The sequence below is a fragment of the Salmo salar genome, chromosome 12 (genome assembly GCF_965601325.2).
Source record: "Salmo salar chromosome 12, fSalSal1, whole genome shotgun sequence".
Lineage (NCBI taxonomy): Eukaryota > Metazoa > Chordata > Actinopteri > Salmoniformes > Salmonidae > Salmo > Salmo salar.
Window position 1 is genome coordinate 107,173,972 of NC_138302.1, and position 6,000 is coordinate 107,179,971.

Here is a 6,000-nt window from a genome sequence, read left to right on the forward strand (position 1 = left end):
GGTTAGGTTTAGGGTTAGAGTGGTTAGAGTGGTTGGGTTTAGAGTTGGGGTTAGGTTTAAGGTCAGGGTTAGGTTAAGGGTTAGGTTTAGGTGAGTCTTTTCAAGATCTGTTTGTCCACGGAAGTGGAAAGCATAGTTCAACCTAGGAGTTACTCCCCATCTGATCCTTCTTTTTTTCTCCACGTTGTCTATGTATTTACTTCCGTGTCCGTCTGTCTTTTAGTCCTGGATGTTTTCAATCATTGGTATAATTAAGAGTTATTCCCTTCCAGGATCCTAACTCCCAATCAACCCATGTCTAGTAGAATCCAGTTGGTCTGTTTGGGTATACTCGACGTAGGATCAGGCAAAGGCCCTTGAGTAGCGTACCTTGTGTAGGTCCGGCCCTCAGTTGGTTGCCATGTGTCCCTGTCGAGTGGTAAGTCATTGAACTTCCAATGGTTTGAGCAGACAAAAACCCAAAGGGCAAGCCTTCTTTACGGTTGTCATGCATCCGCCCTTGGAGTTCCGTCCAGCGTCCTTGTAGATACATGTCAGGTTAAGGATCAGGCAAAACCCCATAGTCTTTTTACTGTATGAGGGTCCGGTTTCTCGGATTGGTTGCCATGTTTCCATACCAGTCATGTCAGTCTGTCATACTTGTGAGTTTCAGCAGACAAAGAAACCCTCAAGGAGGAAACCTCCCAGTTGTCGTGCATCCGCCCCAAGTGTAGTCCTGGATCATCCGGTGGTTCGGGTGGCAGTGACCAATTGGGCTACTCCCTTTCAGGATCGTAGTGTACCAGTGGTATGTCATCCCTAGACAGTGGATTTTGTCATAGTCAGAAAGGTCAAAAAGTGTTTCGGTTGTCCAGGCAGAGTACGGCGGGGCGAGGTCTCCCCCAGTGAAAAATTGTTCTGTGGGATGAAATGCTCCGCCAGACATCATCTGGGCACCCCAGGGATTTCCCGGCCCGGGGATAATTCCAGTGGCACCGCCCACCTCCCAAAGCACCACTTTACCTTAACTTAAAAGAACTCTACCCACACGAAGTAAACACGCGCTACTGGACATACTACCAATCCAATTCTAAACTGGGGTAGGTAGTCGTCCAGCGCGGTACGTGAGCCCTCATTTGGCGGGGTTGAGATTGTTGGCCTGTCGGTCTGCACAACAGGTCTCGGAGAGGTCCCGAAGGAGTCCAGTCTATCCACTTTATCCTGCGATTTCCTTCGGGAGTGGAAGGGCCTATTTTGCTTAGAAGAGCAATCGCTGCGGGGGAGTCCCCAAGGTCAGGGTCCCCAGAGTTGTTGGAGAAAAAATACTTCTCGTCCGTTGGGGGTGTAGGTGGGTATATCCAAAAAGAAGTTTGCAAAAATGTTTTCTGAAGATGGTAGGTTGGTGAGAGGATGTTATAGGTCAAGATTTATATTACCCTATTCATCCAGGGGTCCATGGTCATGGTAACCCCAAGTAGAGAGATTTTTTATGAGTGTGGAGTATGGGTTCTGTAGGTGTAGTGTGTTTCCAGGAGGCTTTGTTGTTTAGACATTTTTAGGAGGACCCTCCTAGGCCTGTAGGTCCCCGGTGAGATTCTTTGGTTTCTTGTTGGAGCTTTAGAGGTGGTTGCCTACATTTGCTGTGGGGTCCTGTTGCCAACTGGGGAGGTCTTCTTTTTTATTTTTTTCCATCCAATTTTTAGATGATGTTGGGGTGTTGTAATGGTATTGCTCAGTCTCATCAGTCTCTGTAAGTTGGTGAAATATTTGTCACCCGGTGAGATTTCTTTGGTTCTTTGTGGGAGCTTTGGAGACGGCTATGTACCTAGGAATCCCTCAGGCTGGTATTTATTTTGTAGGTCCGGATGGGTGTGTGGAGAGGAAGTAGTTGCTATGAGTAGCCTCTTCTTAATTCTGGTCGCCACCCGGCAGCTTGATGAGTTGTAGGTCATAATGATTGTTATAATTTTGTTGACTTTGAAGAGTATATGGAAGTAGATGGTTGGGGAGTTGTAACCTGCTCCTGCTGATTTTCATTCCATACCACCCTGGTCTGGGTATGGGATGGAAATGAAAGTTCAGGGGCCACCTTAACACTCTACCTCTGCTCCTCTCCCTCAATCGCCCTTGTCAGGGTATGATGTGGGGGTAGGTTAGGAGGGTTTGTTTCCCCAAAAGGAACCCTCCCTGTGCCACCCTGGTCGGGGTATGGCCGGGTCTCTGGGTCCCCGGGTATGGTGGGGGTTTGCCGCTTTCTTGGAAAGGTTTCGTTTTGTTGTTGAAATATTTTTCCATGCTGTGTGTCCCTGTGTAAAACTCAAAGTAAGGGGAGAGAAAAGTACAAAGTAAAATAAGTAGCCAAAAGGAGATACCTCTGACGTCCGTGTGGATCCTGCCTTCCTTACAGCTGCACAACAGATCTAGAGGTATCCCAGCCATGACGCGTTTCTGCCTTACTCGGCTTCATCAGGTAGCAGGGAGGTAAAAAGTAACAATGTGCCAAAAATGTGCACTCGGTCGTAGTACGGAAAAAAGCCGTTCTTTCGACCGAAAAAATGGTTTATGTGTGTGTTTGTATGTGGGTGAGTGTCGTGGAGGTTGAGACGCTATGGTCTGAAGTTCGATGAAGTTTCTTGATGAGAGGTGGAGGCTCTGTAGTCTGGAAGTTCCTAAAGTAGGTTGGAGTTGTCCAAGTTCTGGGTGTAGAATGGGGCTGGAGCCTGGTGGTATGTTGAAAGGTGGTGGTCCAGAGTATGGTGTATTCGCTGAAGGTTAAAAGATCCAAGTTGTCTGTTCTTCCAGTAGAAGCGTCTTCAAAAAGGTTTTTCGACCGAATGGTGCTGATACTGAGGGATGCTCTTCTTTTATAGGAGAGGAGGGGGGTGTGATCCCCAGGTTTGGTCGAATCCTATTGGTCCATGAGGCGTGCATGCACTGTACATGTGAGAGGTATGGCCCTTGTCATCCAATGGGATTGCTCCGTTTTTTTCAAGGTGTAGGGCCTGTAGCCCGTTTGTGTTGGTAAAAACCTCCTCCATTGATTCCTATGGGGAATTATCTAGGGTGGTAGCCTCTTACATCTTGGGGTACTGTTTTCGTTGTGGGTATCCGGGGAGTTCAAGGTGAATTTTGGATAAGACTAGAAGTCCCAAGGGTTAGAATAATCCATTCCAGAAGTTCCTGTGATGTGTTGAAGGTTATTAGATCCCTCTGTGAAGGCAGTGTATTTGAAAAACACTTTTACGCTATGTCCAGTGATATTTTGTTCCAAAATAAGATTCCAGAGGTGATGTCCTGAGGAGTCCGTATGGAGTTATTTTTAGGTTGCCTTTTAGATATGTATTATATGATTAACCTAATTTAAACCTTTTCACCAACCCATCATTCCTAAAAAATGGTGGATAAAAATTCACCCTTATAAAAAGGTCAGATTAAATTATCTAAAAAGATTTAAAAAAGTTATAAAATTGTAAAAAGATCCCAGATAAAGTACCAGGATAAAAAGTCAATGGCTTGATGCGTCCAGACCCAGCGGCCAGCAATGCCACGGTGACAGGCTATTGGTTTGGTTTCTAGTTTTGAGTCGGTTGATCCACTTCCATCTCTGACACGTGGAAGCCGACAGGGGTGCACTCCAGAGGGGTCCGGGCGCACCCGGCCAAAGTTGTAGACCCCATGGTTGCCCACTTGTAGAAGTGCCCTGGGTTGCGTTGGTTGGGCTTAGAACCGTCCGTCCGTCGGGTTAAGGGATGGTTAAGGTTAGGGTTAAGGTTAGAGTAGGGGTTAGAGTGGTTAAGGTTAGGTTTAGGGTTAGAGTGGTTAGAGTGGTTGGGTTTAGAGTTGGGGTTAGGTTTAAGGTTAGGGTTAGGTTAAGGGTTAGGTTTAGGTGAGCCTTTTCAAGATCTGTTTGTTCACGGAAGTGGTTAGGGTTAGGTTGTTGTTTGGTGGAGCTAACAAAGAGACATACACGCACGCAGGAAGGCAGGAGAGAGAAGCTATGAACAGCAGACTAAAACGTGATTGTGGGCTTTGTTCCAAGCGGAATATCGTGCGGATAGACCGACATTTCAAGTCTGTCCATGCACTTAAGCCTGCTACTACAGAATGGAAGCGTGCTATGCAATCTAGCCGGCGTTCAACTGAGAGACAGCAGCCCGAATCATGGCAGTGTATGCAGCCTAACAACGGTGTTGCACCGCGGCTGGAGCCCTGGGAGAACCCTGGATATTTCCAGTGTGTTGAAAGTGAGTTGTCCGTGGAGCAGCAGCTGGTAGACAAGGGTGAGCAGTCCGCGGTGGTGGATCAGCAGCTGTGGGACGAGAGTGAGCAGGCGGCGGCGACTGCGCCGGTGCAGTCAACCAGTCAGATCGGTGGTGAACCATGCTCGGAACCGAGGGAGCAAGGCTGCGTCATGGTGACTTCCACGGAGAGCGAGAGTGATGAAGGCGGCGGTGTGTCCTCCAGAATTGACGGTTGGAGGAATGGAATTTTGACTGAATATGAACACTTTGCTATGGGTAAAAACCCTTCAGTTAAACGAATTGACAATAGTCGCACCAGTCTATCCCGAGTACTACAATTCCTCCGCTATATGTCAGAGGGCAAGGCCGATGAAGGACTGTGTTCTCTGGATAACTACAGACGTGTGTCTGAGTGGTATGGTCAATGTGAAGACCGTTGTTTGGCACCATCCACGTTAAAAATGTACCGAGCTGATGTTCGAAGTTTCCTGAATTATCTTATTCAGTTCCGGCCAAAAGGTCTGCAGGCTAAAGCCAGTGGAATTCGAAAGGTGTTACTCTGCTTGGCAAAGATGGACAGGGATTCGCGGCAGAGCCAGGCAACACACAGGGCAAAATTCCGCAAACGGTGCAGGGACGAGGTGCTCAGCGCTGCGGAGTTAAGCCGGTTTGTTGAGCTAAGTAATCAAGCTATTCCTTCGGTTCTCAGTAGGCTGGAGGTCCGAGCCACCTGCGCTGATAGACGTAGGTTTGCGGCTCTCATGTCCAGCCGGTTGGCCATCTTTAATGGCACTCGACGATCCCCAGTCACCACCTTCAGTGAGAGGGAATTTATTGAAGTAACCCCGGAAAGTGGGGGTTATCAGATGTGCATTTCAAGCCACAAAACGAACTATAGCTTCGGTGAGTGCAGAGTTGTTCTATCTGAGCAGGAATACACTTGGCTTAAACGATTCCATCAGATCAGGCCTAATCTGAGTGGAATCACCTCAGACACAACACTCTTCTTTTTCACGTCCTGTGGTCAACCGTACAGCAATCTCTGTGAGTATGTGGGCCAGATATTTGCAGAGTTTGGCATTGGAAGTAAAGTCACCTTCGGTACAATTCGACGAAGCGTTGCTACATTGAACTTTAATCAAGGCTCGGTTACAGACCGGGGAACTGTGGCTGACCATATGTGTCATTCTCTGGAAACGCAGGCACGGTACTACCGGTACCATAATTTGCCTCGTAACGCCAGCCGAGCGCGGTCACTAATTGAGGGACAAATCAACCCATGATTCACTGATAAATAAAGAACATTTATTTGAAATTCACCCATGTCTTTGTGTGTCATTTGGTCATGGTTGAGAATGTATGGAGGCCTGAGGGTCTGAAATACCAGGGTGTTATGGGGTACCAGGTGCACTGAGCTGAAGAGACAGGCCGCGATAGAGGGCAGGCATGTGGGCAGGCAGGGTAGAGAGAGTAAGCCCAGAGGAATGGAGCTATGGAGCTCCCTTGGTAACCAGTTCAATCACCAGGTACACATGCTGGACTTAGTGCAATGAGAGAGAAGTATGACTCTGTCATTGAATTGTATTGGGTTACCAGGTGACCTTGGTGGGGGGTGTGGGTCCCCCCTATGGGTCCCCCCCATGTAGGTCTGTATACCCTTTAAAAATGTCACCCCTGGTAACCCAAAGTAATACCAGGTGCACATATGCTACGGACACGTCCCCACCAAAACCTTAAAACTTCCATAAAACACTCATTCTTTATCCCACTGACATGGGAC